This window comes from Geotrypetes seraphini, chromosome 1 (genome assembly GCF_902459505.1).
Source record: "Geotrypetes seraphini chromosome 1, aGeoSer1.1, whole genome shotgun sequence".
Lineage (NCBI taxonomy): Eukaryota > Metazoa > Chordata > Amphibia > Gymnophiona > Dermophiidae > Geotrypetes > Geotrypetes seraphini.
This window is the reverse complement of record NC_047084.1, coordinates 54722110-54740746: the sequence shown is the minus strand read 5'-3', so window position 1 is coordinate 54740746 and position 18637 is coordinate 54722110. Positions and strand designations below refer to the sequence as shown.

General features: G+C 39.9%; 1 long non-coding RNA gene across 1 annotated transcript in view; it reads right to left on the bottom strand.

Annotated features, from left to right (window-relative positions):
- Positions 1-972: 972 nt before the first annotated feature.
- Positions 973-18637, bottom strand: part of LOC117352637 — a 39051-nt gene continuing 21386 nt past the window's right edge. The window contains exons 2-3 of the long non-coding RNA XR_004537744.1: positions 14018-14131; positions 973-1079 (exon numbers count right to left, since the gene is read on the bottom strand). This is a non-coding gene — a long non-coding RNA (uncharacterized LOC117352637). The remainder of the gene's footprint in view (positions 1080-14017; positions 14132-18637) is intronic.

Sequence of the window (18637 nt, the reverse complement as noted above, 5' to 3'; positions counted from 1 at the left end):
TGTTTATTATTTTACACATTGTGTTTTCATGATATCTGGGTCATTTGTGACATATGCTAGGTACGCCACTGCCTAAACATGAAGCTTTCATAAAGGAAAATGCAGGCTTTGTGCTGAAACATGGTCATGTCAGGTCAGCTCACTACAAAAGACCTAATACCTACATTTCTGTTTCATGTTTCCATTCTTTGACCACCTTTGCTCTGTTTTACTTTGGATGATCTGCAGAGAGTCATTTCTTCTTCTTTGCCCTTAGATGAGCCATCAAGAGTGATTTTCCAACAGTAATTGCAATATTGCTCAAAAAAAATACCTTCACTGCTAACATCAAGAGGCAGAAAAATGTATGCTCTCTCAGGGTTTCCACAGCTGGCATTGTGCTTGTTACAGGTTCCCGGGTCTCGCTGTGTCTTGTCTGGTAGAAGCCAATGTTTCAGTCACCATGCTGACACAAGACGCAGTGAGACCCGGAAACCTGCATCACGAACAATGCCAGCTGTGAAACCCTGAGAGAACATCTAACCCAGCTCCATGGGGAGAGCATCTTTTAACCTGCCAGAGACTTTTCTACTCTATGGACTTTTACAACAAAATTCAAATTTCTGACCAATTGACTTTCCCGCCAAAATTCAAATTGGTGGACTGCCTTGTTCCCAATCAGGTCAGTGAACCCACTATTTACAAAGTCAAACTGCAGACTTCAGAGCATACCCTGAAGAAAACCACAGAATGGTGGCTGAAATGTCTGTTTCCATCTGACAAGACGCAGTGAGACTTGCAAACCTGGAACAAGCAGAAAAATGTACATTTTATTTTGTTTCGCTCCTATTTATTTGAACTTCCTACCAGATTGAAATGGGCTTCTGTTTGTGATATGTCTTCATATTTTAAAATCGGGGGGGGGGGGGGGAGGGGAGGTTATACCCCTTACCAACTCACCTATATTAACTACTAATTTGGCAGTTCTGGCTAGATGCCACAGAGCACTGCACCATAGACTCTGGGATGTCACTGTTGAGTATGTCTGGTATTTCCTTCTCCACTGAAAATGTGTATACTGCCTCCATAGCCCGGCTAGCCTGCAGAAAAGAAGACCTGCATTTTTTTATCCAACAACAACAAAATAATAATAATAATTAGGTAAATCCTCAATATTGACTAATATGTTTTGTATTAGATTTGGTTTTTTTGGTTCTGCCCTGTCTTTTCCATTAGAACAACTCCAGAACTACATAAGACCCCTGAAGAAAAATGTTGCCTGAGGCCTTTAGGAGTGACAATTATATTAAAACTGATCAAACTATCACTGTTTCAGATGACCTCCAACTACCACAGCTCCAGAAACTCATCATTTTAATCATGTATAAGTAACAGCACGCTCATCTTTATTCACTAAGCTTTGCTTCTATATTTAGTTAATATTTAAATCCACGAATTACTGCTAAAAGGCCACTGAAAATCAAAAGTCATCTGACAGCATCCCTATAATCAAGATGATTCTGTTTGAAAAGGGTCATATTTAATGGCTAACTCTTGATGCCTGAGAAACCATATGTCTAATCAGGGCTTTCAATCTGTTGTTATGGTAAACAAGTGTAGTATTTAGCATTAGGTTCAGCCTAAGCAATGCAGCTGGTATTAGCTTTGAAAAAATGTATTATGAGAAATTCAACATCACACTAAAGCATATTATTAGCCATGCATTTGAATGGTAAACACATGACAATTAAAGAGAGACAAGAAGGTTAAAAGGATAATTTTCAACTTCATTTATGTTGGTAAATAATAATGTGAATTTAAATACAACTGGCTATAGCTTGCCCTTCCTTGTCATGGCTCAAAGTGTTCACCATTATAGAACAGAGCACATACGTTTCTCAACATTTAAGAAACCCTGGGATTCATCCTGTAGGGAAAGTGATGGCTCCTATTAGAGCTTTAGCTGTTTTGTCCTACTGTCTTCAGTTTTGTACCTGCTGCTGGTTGGGGCTTTCTATTTGACTTTCAGCAAAACAATCTCCCCCAGAGGCCCAATCTTTTCTTCCCAGATCCCATGATCACAGAGTTTCCTATATTTTCTCTTCACCATCACCTGTTGTTGGTTTACCTTCAGAAGCCTCTGCAAAAGGGATAAGAAGCACTGTTCCCTCTAAGCTGAGTGGGAGTTCTCCAAATGCATTGCTGCCAGTAGGGGGTGGTGTTTCAATATTGTATTTTCAACCACTCAAGACAGGCAGGTTGCCTGGAGTCCTGCAGAGATTACCTATCATACATTATTGAAAATGTGATAGTGAAACAGCTCCCCTCACTGGCAGGACTTCCATTCAGCTTAGAGGGAACAGTAATAAGAAGCCCCTCCCCTCCATCACTTACAAGAAGAACTAGGTCCCCCATCTTATTGAACTTCCAGCTCTACCCATTCCAGGAGGGACAACAAAGGATTTTTTCTTTTTCTTTTAATTATTTATTAATTTGTTACAAATTATATAACAAACATAAAATAATATCAATTATAGCCATCAGCATAAAAAAAAATGCTCAGTAATACAATCTAAAGAAAAAGATTTCAATGATCTAGTCCATATTATCTGGCCGCTAGTACCAATTTTAGCAGATTACATTCAGTAATTAAAAAGTATCAAACTTCTTGGTAGGCACAGTGTGGCATATATTTTTACATGTCGTCAATTATCTTCCCCGATAAGAAAAACAGAATAAAAAACTAAGGTAAAGTCTGCACTGATTTGTCCTTTACAAAACTATCTAACTGGACTGGGTCTGTGATGACATATTTATCATTTGCATATGAGATAAGGCATTTGCTAGGAAATTTCAAGGAAAAGGGTACACTCACCAATAAAACTCTAGGCCTAAGCGCTAGGAATTGCTTCCTTTTGAATTGAATCTGTTTAGAGACATCGGGGAAAATCATCACTCGCTGGCCCCAAAGCAGAGCTTGTTTTTTAGTAAAATATAACTTCAGAATAGTTTGTTTCTCTACCTGTTTTGAAAACTACAAGAGTGTAGCCCTTTTGTAATTGTGTCTTTAGATGACTCCAAAAATTGAGATAAATCCAAACTATCAGGTGAAACTAATTTATCAATTTCCACTTCATCTGCCTCTTCCTTGGAAACCCTTGAAATGTAGTAGAGGTTATCAGGTTCAAATTTTGCAATATTAGCATATTGCAAAATCTCCCTCAAATACATTCTTACCAGTTCCAATGGAGATAGGTAGTGTGTAATAGGGAAATTGAGGAAACTAAGATTCCTGACTCATATAATTCTCCATTCTTTCCATCTTAGTATGAAATATTATACTATCTTTAACATTAGCAAGAGCAGTACTCTGTAAATTACCCACAGATTGATTCAGTTTATCTACTTTATTTCCTAGCTCTGTTATTTGATTTTCATGCTCATTTACTTTAACTGAGGAGAACTGACACAATTTCAAAACAGTATTCTGCAATGAAGATTCAATTCTATTCAAAGTAAGCCATATATCATTTAAAGTGATAACTTTGTCCTTGGGGAGAACATCATGGGCTAACTCCGTAATCATTTGGACAGGAGTCAATCCTTTTGATCTCATACCCCCAGACTGATCTAATACATTAAGTCCAGTTTGATCACAAGATTGTGAGGAAGAGGCTACAACCTCCACCTTAAAGGTGTCTACTCTTCCAGCAAAGGTTGATGGCTCGGGAGGTGATGACGGCTCTCCTGAGGAGAGGGAGACAGACTGCATACTTAAAGTTACCTGCTCTTCCATCTGTGGCAAAGAAGGAGCCAAAAGATACTGGTCCAACGGTCCCATTCCTGAAGGTAAAGAATGTAATTTCGCCTTTCTTTTGCCCATGGTGGAAGGAATTAGTATGTGCCTTCTCCCGGCTCCTCACCGACTCGGGCCATGCCCCTTTGGACTCGCGGCCCCGAGCTCACAACTGCGGGCTGCATACCGCGGTTAGGTGGACTTTTAAGGAGTCCTCCAGGACCCCTGCTTTGACATGCAGCTCCTGATTGGTGAGGCCCGACTTTAGTACAGGAAGAGTCGGTCGGAGCATACAATGAGTGATTTCCTTCACTCGCTGGCGCTCCGGCTGCCCTCTCCTGCCTCTCTGGATGCCCTCTCCTGTCTCCCCTGCTAAAAACTGTATTCATGGATTTTCAACATTCGCAGGGGTTCCTGGAACGGAACCCCCGTGAATATCGGGGGAGTACTGTACTTAAAAATAGCCAAAGGGCTAGATTCACTAAGGGCATGGATTGGATTCGATCTGTGAGCGATACGATCCATGTCTGGAGGGGCTGATTCATGAATCGCCCTCATGCAAATGAGGGTGATCAGAATCACGCCCCCAACTGACTGTATGGATCGCTCTCAAGCGATCTCGACACATGTGCAGACCCTCCGTGGCAGGCAGAGCTGCAAAAAGAAAACTTTTCTTGTTTTTTACTTTTTTGCAAGCCCGTGGTTTTAACCCACTTTAAACCCATGGGTTAAAACCAAGGGCTCGCGCTGCGGGGGAAGGCAAGGAGAGTCAGAGCAGAAGCAGGGCAGTGAGTCGGGGCAGGAGATTCGAGTCATAAGTAGGGTAGCGATTGTGGTTGAGAGAAGGAGAGCAGGAAAGTTGGGGCAGAGAACAGGAGACTCAGGGCAGAAGCAGGGCGGCGATCATGGCTGAGAGCAAGAAAGTCAGGGCAGAGAGCATCGGGGCAGAGAACAGGAGACTCGGGGCAGATAGCATAGAAGCAAGGAAGAGAACAGGGCAGCAGAATGCAGGGCAGTCGGAAAGGACCTGAGCGACTGGTCCTCAGCAGTCTCTTATTTTTTGGATTGGTCAGCCCAGTCTGTGTCCCTCATTTTTGTTAGTGAATTGTTGCCTGTCTACATTTGAATGCTTTTCCCCCTCATTTGTATGCACGAATCGGAGGATGATCGGAACAGAGGTTAGTGAATCGGGTCAGAGGGAATTCAGATCGCAAAGGGGTCGCTAAGTGATTGGGACTTGATCGGTGGGCTTAGTGAATCTAGCCCACTGTAAGTAGCAAGGGAGAGCCAGGTAGTTCCTTATCCCAAATCCCAGAGAAAGAGAGGGAGAACCCAGAAGGATCCAGGCTGACAGTGGGAACATAACATAAATTTTTTATTTATATATCGCATAAGCCTTTCAGTTCTATGTGGTTTACAAAAGATGCAAAACTGACCAAAGTCAATGAGTTGCAACATGACTTGGTAAGAGGATTGATTAGCAGTGGAAATTCAAAGGTAGTTGGCAGAATATACAGTATACTTAACGTGACCATTTATTTTTTTCATCAAAATGGGACATCTATTAATTGTCAGTCCCTCCCCCAATCCCACCCTAGCCCCGCCCCCCAATCCCACCCCCAATTTCTTCCATTCATTTTTCATGTACACATAATATCTTAATTCATAATGATAACCATAAAATTAAAAAAAATCACAAAGCACAATATATGCAGAGAAAATGTTAATTATCATTTATATTTAGGGGTTTTTCAAAGATGTCAAGGCAGATGACTTTAAAATATGCAGTGTCACCTCGGTAACTATAGAAAAATAGACAAATATAGTGCAAAATATAGACAGCAGATATAAATTCTCAAAACTGACACATTTGATCACTAAATTGAAAATAAAATAATTTTCCTACCTTTGCTGTCTGGTAATTTCATGAGTCTCTGGTTGAGGTTCCTTCTGTGTGCATCCTTTCTTTCATTTCTTTCTTTCTTTCTGCACTCAGGCCCAATTTTCCGAAGTGGTGGGTCAGGACAACGGGACGGTTGGTTCAATAATGGGACAGTCCCATTGAAAACGGGATGTATGGTTACCTTAAGTATACTGTATACAAAGAGGTAGAAATGACTAATGATCTCATAACAGAATAAGAGTGTAAATGAGAAAAAGAGATAGGTGAGGCCTAAAAGCTGTGACAGCAAGCGTGAACCAGGACCTAAAAGAGAGGGAAAGTCTTTTTTATTTATTTTGTAGCTGGCGTGGGGTTGAAGAGGTTGTATCCCTATACTTCTACTAAGACTAACCCCCTCCTTTCCTGGCACGCAGCGTGGGTTTTGGAGCCGGCGGCGGTGATTGATCTGACGCTCACAGAAGTCCTATGAGCATCCCAGGCTGTGCATCAGCAAAGGAGGGGTAAGTATCTTAATAAAAAAAATCCGGCCCACGACTTAGCCTGCATTTTAGATTTCGGCCCCTTATGTGATTTGAGTTTGATACCCCTGATCTAGGAGATCTCTGAGTTTACCATCTATTGAGAAGGACCAGGACCTCAATAGAGACATTTGGGAGGAGAGACAGACTGGTGAGCAGTTTAACAACTGTACAAATGCAAAACCATTCCTTAATTAAACCCCCTGAAGTTACTCTTGACTCTTTATAAGATTTAGTGGTTAATTTGGGAAAATCTTTGTGCTGTCAAATTCAAGATCTGGAAGGAAGAATTAATAAACAAGAAGAACTGAAAGAATTTAAAGTTGAAATGGGTTCTTTAAAACCTCAGCTTGCTAAATATGATAAGGGGCTCATAATAATAATTTTTTAAAAAGTCTAAAAAGTGGCCTAAATGGGTACTTGGAAGATCAAAAAGCCTGATCGTCCAAGTACCCATAATCAAAGCTGGTTTTAGACGTATCTAAAACCAGCTTAGGCCTTTCCCCTGCCTCTAAACACGTGGAGGAGCATAAGCGTCTAAGTCCCCTTTTGACCTAAGTCCCTAAACGTTCAACCCAGAAGCAGGGAAAGTGTCCATAACCAAAACAAACGTCCATGTTTTGATTATGGCCTTCCTCTGCCTAAACGCCCAATCTCCACTACGTATAAAGGTACACACACACCACGTCTACACATTTTAGCCATAATGAAACAAAACAACGTCTAAGCCACAAATGTCCAACAGACTTAGGCTTTTTTTGGTTGATTATATGTTTTTAGTGTAGACATAGTAGTGGTCTAGGTGTTTAAACATCTGAACGTAGAGGCAGGCCATTATAAAAAAAAAAAACTCCTTTTGGATGTTTTTTTTGATAATGAACATTTTCCCTGCTTCTACTTTCAACGTTTAGGACCTTAGGCCAAAAGGGGACTTAGACTTTTTTTTTATTATGCCCCTCTAAGGATTTAAGTGAGATACGTCAAATTCAGGACGTTATAATTAAGGATAATATGAACCTGAGGAGAAAGATAGAAATATTGGAAAATAATGCTTGAAATAATAATATGCGGTTCCCGAATCTTCCTCAGGTGCTCACTGCAACACCAAGGAGGATAATGAAAAGATATTTTTGGGAAGTACTTTTAATCCCAGAGGAATTAATTCCTCCTTTTTCCCAGGTTTATTACTTGCCAAATAGAAGACCACAAGACCAGCAAATTCCTAATCAAAATCAAAATGAAGAACAGTTAGACATTTCAACTATTTTGGAGACCTCTGATAAAGAGGTAGCTAAATCCTCAACATTAGTGGTATCGGTGGCCAGATAAAATGTGGATTCTGTCCATGAAATGACTTGCGGAAGCGGGAATGTTTGACTCTAAGCTCATAATGGATAAATAGTTTCTGAAACCAGGCGCTAGTTGCTATAATTTCCTTTTTTTATTTTCTAGTTTATTCTAGTAGTTTCTGCTCTATGTCATCTTGGACTCTGTTGAGAATGATTAGTCTATGATCTTTTTTATATTTTATTTGTTTTCCTAAAATGTTTAAGACTGTATCATACTTTTCTGTACAAAATTTAATGCTTGATAAGATAATTTAAACTTGATTTTTTAAAAAAGAGGACATGTGGCCCCACCCCATTCTGCCCCAGTCATACCCCATTCTGCCCATTGCCCTGCACCCAGCCCCCACCCCAGCCCTGCCTGTACACAAACCTTGTCTCTTTTTTCCCAAGCTCAGGGCCTGTCTGAAGGACATCTGAGCATGCATAGATGTGATACAATGACATTGCACACATGCAAGCATGCATATGAAGTCATCACATCACATCTGCGCATGCTTGGAGGCCCTCCAGATGCGCCCCCAAGCTTGAGACTTTAGAAAACTCAGACAGACTACTGGGTTTTGAAAATCCATCCGGCACCCAGACAGTTGTCTATAAAGAGGACATGTCCAGGGTTTCCAGGACATCTGGTACCCTACATCTGGTAACCCTATATTTTGTCTTACTGTATTTTTTGGGAAGGAGATTTTGATTTAGCTCGCACCTTTTCAGCAGTAGCTCCAGGTGAGTTATATTCATATGTAATAGAGATTTTGCTCTAAATAAGACCAGAGAACCAGGGCAGAAGCAAAAGATAAGTTGTACCCAACAGTGGAAAAGGACTAAGAACATAAGAATAGCCTTACTGGGTCAGACGGTCCTTCAAGTCCAGGGTGGGAAATCCAGGTCACTAGTATCTGACTAAAACCCAAAGAGTAGCAATATTCCATGCTACCGATCCAGGGCAAGCAGTGACTTGCCCCATGTCTTTCTCAATAACAGACTATGGACTTTTCCTCCAGGAAACTGTCCAAACCTCTCTTAAAACCAGCTATGCTCTCCGCTCTTACCACAACCTCTGGCAATGCGTTCCTGAGCTCTCTGAGTGAAAAAATATTTCCTCCTATTGGCTTTAAAAGTATTTCCCTGTAACTTCATTGTGTGTCTCCTAGTCTTTGTAATTTTTGATGGAGTGAAAAATCGATCCACTTGTACCTGTTTGTTTGTAGACTTCAATCATATCTCCCCTCAGCGGTCTCTTTTCCAAGCTGAAGAGCCCTAACCTTTTAAGTCTTTTCATCCCCTTTATCATCTTGGTCACTCTTCTTCTTTTTCTTGAGATAAGGAGACCAGAAATGAACTCAATACTCTAGGTGAGGTCGCACCATAAGAGTGATACAGAGGCATTATAACAGTCTTGTTAACCATCCCTTTTTTAATAATTCCTAGCATCTTGTTTCCTTTTTTGACTACTGCCACACATTGGGGGAAGGTTTCATCGTATTGTCTACAATGACACCCAGATCCTTTTCTTAAGCATTAACCCCCAAGGTAGACCCTATCATCCAGTAACTGTGATTTGGGTTATTCTTCCCAATGTGCATACTTTGTGTGCAAAAGTTAGGCGCAGGGATTTAGGCCTGGTTTTCCTTGACCTAAATGTGTACGCCTAAAAGTTATGCAATGCACTGGTGCTTAGCATGTTTCTATATGGTGCAAATGCTTTCAAAGAATCACAGTTAGTGCAGTTCTAGTTGGCACCAATTTTTTGGCGCTATGTAGGATCAGGCCCTCAATAAACAAAACAGCAGAAAAACATTATTACGGCACTTCTAAAGCAAGCACAGCCACATCTAAAAAAAACCCAACAAAATCTCAGACTAAACCATCTTTCTGTGAGCATAGTCTACACGCTATCTAAAATCCATAAACCTGGCAACTCTGGCAGACCTATCATATCTGGTATTGACACATTCACAGAGGAAATATCTGGACTTTCTTAAACCCTTGGGGCCTGATTCTGGAAATTGCGCCTGCCACGTGTCAATCACCAGTAGGTGCCGTTTCCAGCCTTGTGTCTATTTTCATCTACAGATGCCTTAAATGTAGGACAGCAGTTTATAGTCTTATATTTAAATCATCTGATTCACGCCCATGAGAAGTGCCTAGGCATGCCTACAGATGCCTAATGCCACTTCAAGCATAAACCATGCCTTCGCTGGCCCTAGGCCTCCGTAGGCATGCCTAGACATCTCTGTACATGCGTGAACAATGCCTACATTGTAGGTGTCTTTCGCCCCATAAATTTTTTAAAAAAACATACGTCCTGATTGGTCCGTTAAACGATGGTAGGTTGCCTACCGCCACCTACAATCGGGGCACCATTTTTACAGTCAGGCCCTTGGTGCACAAGACAAATAGCTTATACAAGACACCACAGACTATCTGAACAAAATTTAAAAAACATCAAGATGCTACCACCTGGTGCTCTTCTGGTCACAATGGATGTAGAATCACTATGCAGCAACATTCCCCATGCAGATGGCATAATGTATGTGATAAATTCCTAAAAACATCTATCCTGAACCAACAACACACCTCATGAGCTATTACAAAATCAATCAAACCTACACTATTACCACTTCAATTATGACATCTATCTTCAATTCATGGCCTTTGGGCACCAGAACTACATCATAATATGCTAATCTTCTCGTGGCAGAACTGGAAGAGACATTTTTGAATAGATAACAGACTAAACCCCTTAATTGCTAGCAGTATATTGGTACCATTTTTTTATTATTTAGACTGAGGAAAAAGAGACTCAAACAATTTTATAGTTCTTGTAATGCATCCTATTCATCAATCAGATTCAAAATTGACTTCTCCACAGAAAAAGTCAACTTTTCTAGACACCACAGTTTCTATCAGCAATACCTATATACAAACATCTATATACAGGAAACCAACTGACAGAAGCTTTATAACTCCAGCTTCCATCCATCACATACAAATAAAATTGGACTTCTACTCTGTCTTGCTTGAACTGCTTTGGGTCTTTGAGATTTTAATTTACTTTAAGGTTATTCTTTTTATTTTTTTATTATTTGAATTGTTATATCTTTACTATTTAAAAAGACCATTATACACAGACAAACCACACATCATTGTATATGCTCTAGCCCAAGAAATAGAGACAAACACCTTAAAATCCTGACTGACTCCTTCAGACCTAAAGGCCACACATTTGAACAGCTTTATTATAGTTCAATAAATAGACAGTTCAATACAAAACTACGTTTAGGAAAAATGTAAACTTTTTCCATTGGTAAATATAGACCTTTTTATAGAAGACTTATTAGTGATTAACACAGTATTTACACCTATCACTTATACATATAAAGCCTGATTTAGAAAGCTTTTTCTACTGCACTACATAGATTATTAGGGAGTGCGACATAGGCTGGCATAATATTTACAGGTGTATTCCCCTTTCCAGAAAGGGAACAAATGTGTACTTCCTGAATATCAACATTGGAGTTTACAGCTGCTCCATTGCACATACATTTTGTAAAAAGTGCTCGTTTGCCATCTCCTTTTTAATCCCCCATTGCTTGTTTCCTCTTCCAAAATGAAACAAATAAAGACTGCTGCCTCTGTTGTTTATTTATTTTAAGTTCACTCTATCTTAAAATTCTAATTTACTTGTAAAAGATAATCTAATTATGAGGAGAAAATTGGAAGCTCTTGAAAATAATAGTCGGGCTAACAACTTGTGTTTAATCAATTTTCCCAAGATTTTAACAATCTCGCCACGAGATATGATAAAGTGTTACTTTCTGGAAATTCTTAAAATTCCTGAGATCTCTTTACCACCACTTACAAAGGTGTATTATTTACCTACAAAGACTCAGGACTCTCAAAAGAAAGAAGATGATGGAAAACCACAGGAAGATCCTATAGATCAGGGGTGCCCAATAGGTCGATCGCGATCGACCGGTAGATCGTCAAAGCAAAGTGAGCTCCTGGGCTCCATGATCGACTCGCATTGCCTTCCCAATCTACCGGCCGATCAGCTTTCCTCTCCCCGACTGCCTGGAGAAGACAGCTTCCCTCCCTTCCATTCACACACTGATCTCCTCCCCACAAGCAAACTGAACTCAGGGGCTTTAACACTGCGTGCGCTGGCTTTTCTTCTTCGAAACAGGAAGTTATGTCATTCCTGTTTCAGAAGAGAAGGCAAGCCGGAAGAGAAGGGAAGCCGGCGCGCGCAGTGTTAGAGGCCCCCCGGTTCAGTTCCTATAACAATGCGTGCTCTGAAATAGGAACTACGCACCCTGCAAACTCTGGTCTCAGGACACGACACTCTCGGTAACTGGCTGCAGCCGCAGACGTGTCCCGCGCAGCCACAGCGGTATGTATCTGGACTGTTGAAGGGGCAGGATGCGGCAGCCCTGCTCTGAGCGTTGCCTTCCCTCCCTGTGTAAAGTTTCCGCTCGTGTCCGCCCCCAAGGAGAGCACCGCTGAATATAAATGGATGAGTGCCGCTCTCCCCACCAACTTTTCTGTCACCCTCTCCAGCTGTGTCCCGTTCCTTCACTGGGGCTTCTCCAGAAGGCAGAGCAAGTAGGGATTAAAAATAAAACAAAAAATATTATAATGCATCTATATTGCTTGGCCATTAGTAGGCATCTGAGAAGTCCAAACTGGACCTTGTAACATGTGGGGTGATGCTGCCCTTTATCTCCAGCCTGGCTACCAAACACGGAGGCGGCAGCAGAAGCACAGTAAATGCCACGGGCTTCTAAGAGAAGGGAAGGAAAAGAGAAACCAGACCATGGAAGGAGAGAGAAGGGAAGGAGACAGATGCCAGACCAGGGGCAAGGAAGGAGAGAAAATTCCAGAAAATGGAGGGAGGAGGAAGAGATAGAAGAGGAGAGCAGAAAGATGCCGGGTCATGGGGGAGGGAAGGGAAATTAAGGAGACAGATGCCAGACCAGAGAGAAAGGAAGGAGAGGAGATGCCAGAGCATGGCGGGGGAGGAAGAGATAGAAGAGAAGGAAAGGAGAGAGATGCCAGGCCATGGGGTTGATTAGGAAGGAAAGGAGGCATGAAGAGAGAAAAAAAAAGAAAGGGAGGCAGGGAGAAAGAAAGGGCAGGGAGAGAGGAAGAGAAAGTTGGGGGAGGGAATGAGGTCTGGAGGAGAGGAAGCATATGGGCTGAAAGAAGGGAAGAAAGATTGGATGCACAGTCAGAAGAAGAAAGTGCAACTAGAGACGCATGAAATCAACAAACAAAGGTAGGAAAAATGATTTTATTTTCAATTTAGTGATCAAAATGTGTCCATTTTAAGAATTTATATCTGCTGTCTATATTTTGCACTATGGCCCCCTTTTACTAAACCGCAATAGCGGTTTTTAGCACAGGGAGCCTATGAGCGTTGAGAGCATTGCGGGAAATTTAGTGCAGCTCCCAGCGCTAAAAACTGCTATCGCGGTTTAGTAAAAAGGGAGGGGGTATATTTGTCTATTTTTGTATAGTTGTTACTGAGGTGACAGTGCATAGAGTCATCTGCCTTGACCTCTTTAAAAAAACCTGGAATATAAATGATAATTAACATTTTCTCTGCGTACAATGTGCTTTATGTTTTTTAAAAAAATTTATTGTTGGTAGATCATTTTAACTTGGTCATTTTAAAAGTAGCACGCATGCCCAAAAAGTGTGGGCACCCCTGCTATAGATGTTTCCGCTTTATTGGAACAATCAGATAGAGAAGTGGCTATTTCAGCCACTCTCTTATTGACTGTAGCTTTAGCTCCAGACAAAGATTGGATCCTTAAACTTTTCTTTAAAAATAGATCTAAAACTTCCTGGGTTTCCATATTCAAATATTCCTGGATGTCTCGAGAGAGACTCAGAAGAGAAGAAGGGAATTTCTAATATTGAAACCAGGTGTGACTCAGATAGGGGGTTTCTTCTTTCTTAGATACCCATGTAAATGTGTAATTAGATATCGTATCTTAAAATATGTTGGTTCAGAACCAGCTCATTTGACTGCTTCTGAAGTGCCTTGAAAATGGAGAAACATCTGTACCTAAGTAATAATTAGCTCTCTTTCAGCAACAGATTATGTGATTTCGTTTGCCTGTTATTTTTAATTTAAATTACTCTTATTCTTAAGGTCTTGGATCCCAATCTTGAGGACTAGTGTGTGATTAAGTTAAGATGTACTTCTTTTTATAGTTTGGTTTATTTTCAGGACTGAAAGTAAACTTAAATAATTATGTTTTCTTGATTTCACTTTCTGTACAAGATGATATGCTTGATAAATAATGTGAAATTGTATAATTAAATAAATTAGTTAAAAAATAAATTCTAGGCAGATTACAATTAGCGGCATGTATACATACTGGTTTGCAAAACAGCAGGCATATACAGTACATGTAACGTAGATATTTAAATTGCAAAACAGCAATTTGCATGTGTAACTTACCCATTTACATGTGTAACCAACGTGTAAGTTGCTACTGTTCCCCTGTTCATTTTTCAACATATGTTTGTAAAATAGCTGATCCTGCTGGATGTGCAGGCAAATATACAGAGCAACCTAAAAAAAATTTGGTTAAAAAATTTGGAGGCTACATTAGGGATACTTGACAAGCAAATATACATGCACACCGTTAGAAGATCATTTTCTAAAATACTATCAGAACTGTACACATTCCAATATGAATATGTCAACACCGCCTTGAAGGAATCTCTTCTTAAAAGCAGTTAATAAATCCCAATAAAAATATAAAATTCTGATTTCTACACTCTGTCCACAATGTGCCTACATAGTTTCCAAATTTATAAAGGTAATGTATAGAAATAATACATTACTGAAATAAAGTGATTCCTTTATTATTAGACTAAATGAATTTTGGCCCAGATTCTCAAAAACAGCACTGGAATTGGCTGGATCCTGAAAAAGCGGCACCAGTCGCACATCACTACAACTATAGCGCCACATTGAGAATTGCGGCCTGCGTCAAAGATAGGCACCAGAAATATAGGCCAGGGTTTTATAGGCCTATATTTCAGGCACCTATCTTCCACATAGAATCATAGAATCACTTGGTGTATTTGAGGGGTGATAATTGGGGGAGGAGGTTTTGGAAAGGCAACTCACACAGTTTCTCCCTGGCATCTTCTGTAACCCCCAACGTCGGTCTCCAGGAGCTTCAGTACAAGCTCTTACACAATGCATAGCTGTAAGGGTAAACTCATGGGTCTCTGGGAGGATGAGGTGTGTACCAAATGTAAGGAACCCTATTGCATAGTTTTGTGGAATGTCCTACTTTGAAAACTTTTTGGAATAGAATGTTCCAAGCTCTGGGAGAAGTGATCATGTGAATGGTCATATAAAATTCTCATGTAGGGTTTGCTGCGAGAATTGGAACAACAGGGCTACTAGGACTTTGAATGCCGCTTTCTTTATTTGGGCATCCTTTTGGCTAAGAAAGCTATTCTAGATGTCTAGCCACTTGTTCTGTGCATCTGGACTAAAAGAATGGTAGAGATGGCCACTTGGGAGTGTTTCTGATGTGCTTCTCATCAGAAGGTATCAGTGGCTGCCTATGCTTTCTTATAGAAATGGTTCAGAATACTGAATGCTGAGTGTTCCACAGACGTAGAGAGGTGAGGGCTGGGGGGTAAGGGATTGGGAAGGACTCTAGGGTAGGGGGAAAGAGCCATGGGGGAAAAAATCACTTAAAAGGAACTTGGAACTGGAAAATGAGGTTCATTTCCCTTCTCTACAACTGTTGACTTTGTAGCAGATAATTGTACTGTATATGAAATTGGCCTGTATGTTTTGGGTTTTTTTGTTTTATTTATAACCCGCCTTTCCCTAAGCGGCTCACAAATATAAAAATACATAATAAAAAGTACATAAAATACATATAAAAACAGTCACATAAATAAGCAACTAGCACTTACATATAAATGGATGTCTCAGTGCCCATATTTCATATTACAAAATAATTGTCTCTTCAAAACCTTTTTGAACCCATCAAGATTACATTGCTTTCTGATATATAAAGGGAGGAGATTCCATTCCTGGGGCCTCCTACAGAAGAACATAGTCACACATGAGGAATTCAATCTCAGGTCCCTTACAGATGGCACAAACAAATGTTATACTGTGGTTCATGTTCCTCTATTTTTTTATATTTTCATTATGGATGTAATTTGTTCCAAGTTGCTATAAATAAAAATTTTAAAAAAAGAATCATGCTTAGCGGTGCCAAAAGTCAACCCTGCTCATAACCATGCCTCTTTTGACATTCAGCAGTGGTAAGCATCTACATAGACACGAATCAGGCAGCGCCTACTTTTTTATTTCTTAATTAGTTGTTAATTGTTTTTAACAGCACAATCATTTATCGCACCATTAATGGCCAATTAAAACATTTAACTTAAGCACCATTTGGGTGCCTACCAGTGCCTTCTGAATGGCAACATTTTGAGAATCTGGGCTTTAGTGATTACCTTTTGAAGGTAGCCCTTCTTCAGCGATCAGAAATAAGTGTTGACCATTTCTGATCTGAAGAAGCTATTCAAAAATGCATTAATTTAGTCCAATAAAAAGGTATCATCTTATTTCAGTTATGCTTTGCTTTGTTTTTATATATTCCATTTAAAAGTGGACAAACAAGTCTACCACACTGTTTTACTCAAATTAATAAAAACATTTAAAAACAACAACAAAAGAGCACAATTGTTCTTCAGAAAAACCAGCTCTATGTGAACATGTGTGTTTGTGTCCTACAAGTTTCTGACACCTTAGCAGCTTCCCAGCCTTTGCTAATTTTCATGAAAAAAACCCGAAGAAGTTATACAGTAAGTGCGCTGGAACCATTTACTAACATTGTCTTCCCTCTTCAGTAGAGACCTTGGTGACTGTTTCTGTCCCATAAACTAATGTATGCCTTTTCTTCTTCATGTGCCAAAATAAAGTAGAAAGGGACACTACAGGCTCTTGTGTATTGCCTTAACTGTATTAGGGCTGATGCCAGCCATGCTTTTTCATAATGATAGCACAGTGTTCTTTCCATACACTGAACAAATCCCTGACAAGCTGCTGAGGTAGTTGCTGTGGTACATTAGCTATTGACCTGTTTAGCTTAGCAACAGATGAGGATTGATTTTATCTGTTTCTTTTCCGTGAAACTTGATCCTTGGTCTTAGGCTCAGAGATTGTATTGCAAGCAGATCAATGCTTTGTATACTTTCTAAAGACTTCTACAGGTGCGTCATGCCGGCTGCCTTAAAGAAAACCTTTTACAATATGAAAATCTAAGTACAGAGTCATAGGTATATTTGAACTAACGCAATCCATGTACTGCTGTTGCATTCTTTCAGCAGTGATGTTTTGTGTTGAAAAAAAATTTAGAAACATAACAGCAGAAAAAAGACCAAATGGCCCATCCAATCTGCCCTTCTGTAGTATCCATCTCTCCCTATGCACCCAGGCATCCTTCTAGCTTTCGCCATAGTCTTTTCAACCTGTTTGGCTACCTTAAGATCATTACATTACATTCATGTCTTCTATCTCGCCAATACCTTTCAGTTCTAGGCGGTTTACAATAAGAGTTGGCCTGGACATTTCCAGGGAAAATACATGGTTAATAGATGTAGTATGCATCAGGATCTGTGGAGGGTCGATCAGGTTTAATTAGATCATTTGACATTGCATACTATCACACCCAAGTCCCGCTCCTCTTTCATGCAAAAAAAGTTCTTTACCCCATAAACTATACTATTCCCTCGAGTTTCAGCCCAAATGCATGACCTTGCATTTCTCAGAATTAAATCTTAGCTTCCAAATTTCAGACCATTCCTCAAAGGCTTTGCTAAAATTTAAATACACAGCACATCTAGTGCTCTCCCTCCATTCGATTCTCTGGTCACCCAGTCAAAGAAATTAATCAGATTTGTCTGACAAGACCTATCTCTAGTGAATCCACGTTGCCTTGGGTCCTATAATCCAGTCTTGAGATCTGTAGATTTACATAGAATTTTAGATAAATCTGAGGCTAAGTTGTTCAGTATATTAATGGGTCTTGCAATACAACATATTCTATCTGAATGGAAAAATAATTCTGAGTTATCAGAAGTTGCATAGTGGAATATTTTTTTGCATAGTACGGAAATATGAAGAAGTAGCTGCTATAAAGAAATTTAACTTAGTGCAGTTTCAAAAGATATAGGGATTACTGGACTTGTATTGCCAATGGGTTAAATAGCTGGGAATCTGACTTTCGGGATGTTTTATGGGTGGGTAAAATAATTTTACCTTGTATTACTGTATATTAATGTTGAGGTTTAATTTAAATGCAATAAACAATTTGAACAAGAAATTTCACTATTCACTGTTTAAAAATGTTTCCATTAATTTACTTACCACAGAAGTCAGACTTACCAGCCTGCAGTTTCCTACCTCTTCCTTACTTCCACTTTTGTGAAGACGAACCACATCCACCCTTCTCCAATCCTCCAGTACTACTCCTGACTCTAGAGAAGCATTGAAAAGGTCAACCAGTGTAGCCGCCAGAACTTCCCTAAGTTTCCTCAGTACCCTCAGATGTACACCATCTGGCTCCATCGCTTTATACACCTTTATTTTAGTGAGCCCCTCACTAACACAATCCTCTGAAAATCAATCAAGGTCTACCACACCTCCAGCCCTATTTGCTTTTGTCTTCCGCAGTCCGGCTCCAGGCGCTTCAGCAGTGAACACAAAACAGAAAAATTTGATATGACTGTAATTGAAGTCAGTTATCATTCATTGTCCTGGTACAGGACATTTTTCCATATAAAACTTCACAATTCATGGGATTTGCCGCTGAGGTCTTCCAAAGTTGTAGCATTTGACGACATGAAAAAAATATGACCATGTCACTACTCTTTTACAGAAAGCTCATTGGTTACCAATAGAACATAGGATCACCTACAAAATTTTTTACTTACCTTTAAAACCAGAGCAAATAAGCAGCCTGAATTTATAAACAACTTACTTATTCCATATAATCAAACTAGGACTTTAAGATCTACAGCTCACAACCTTCTT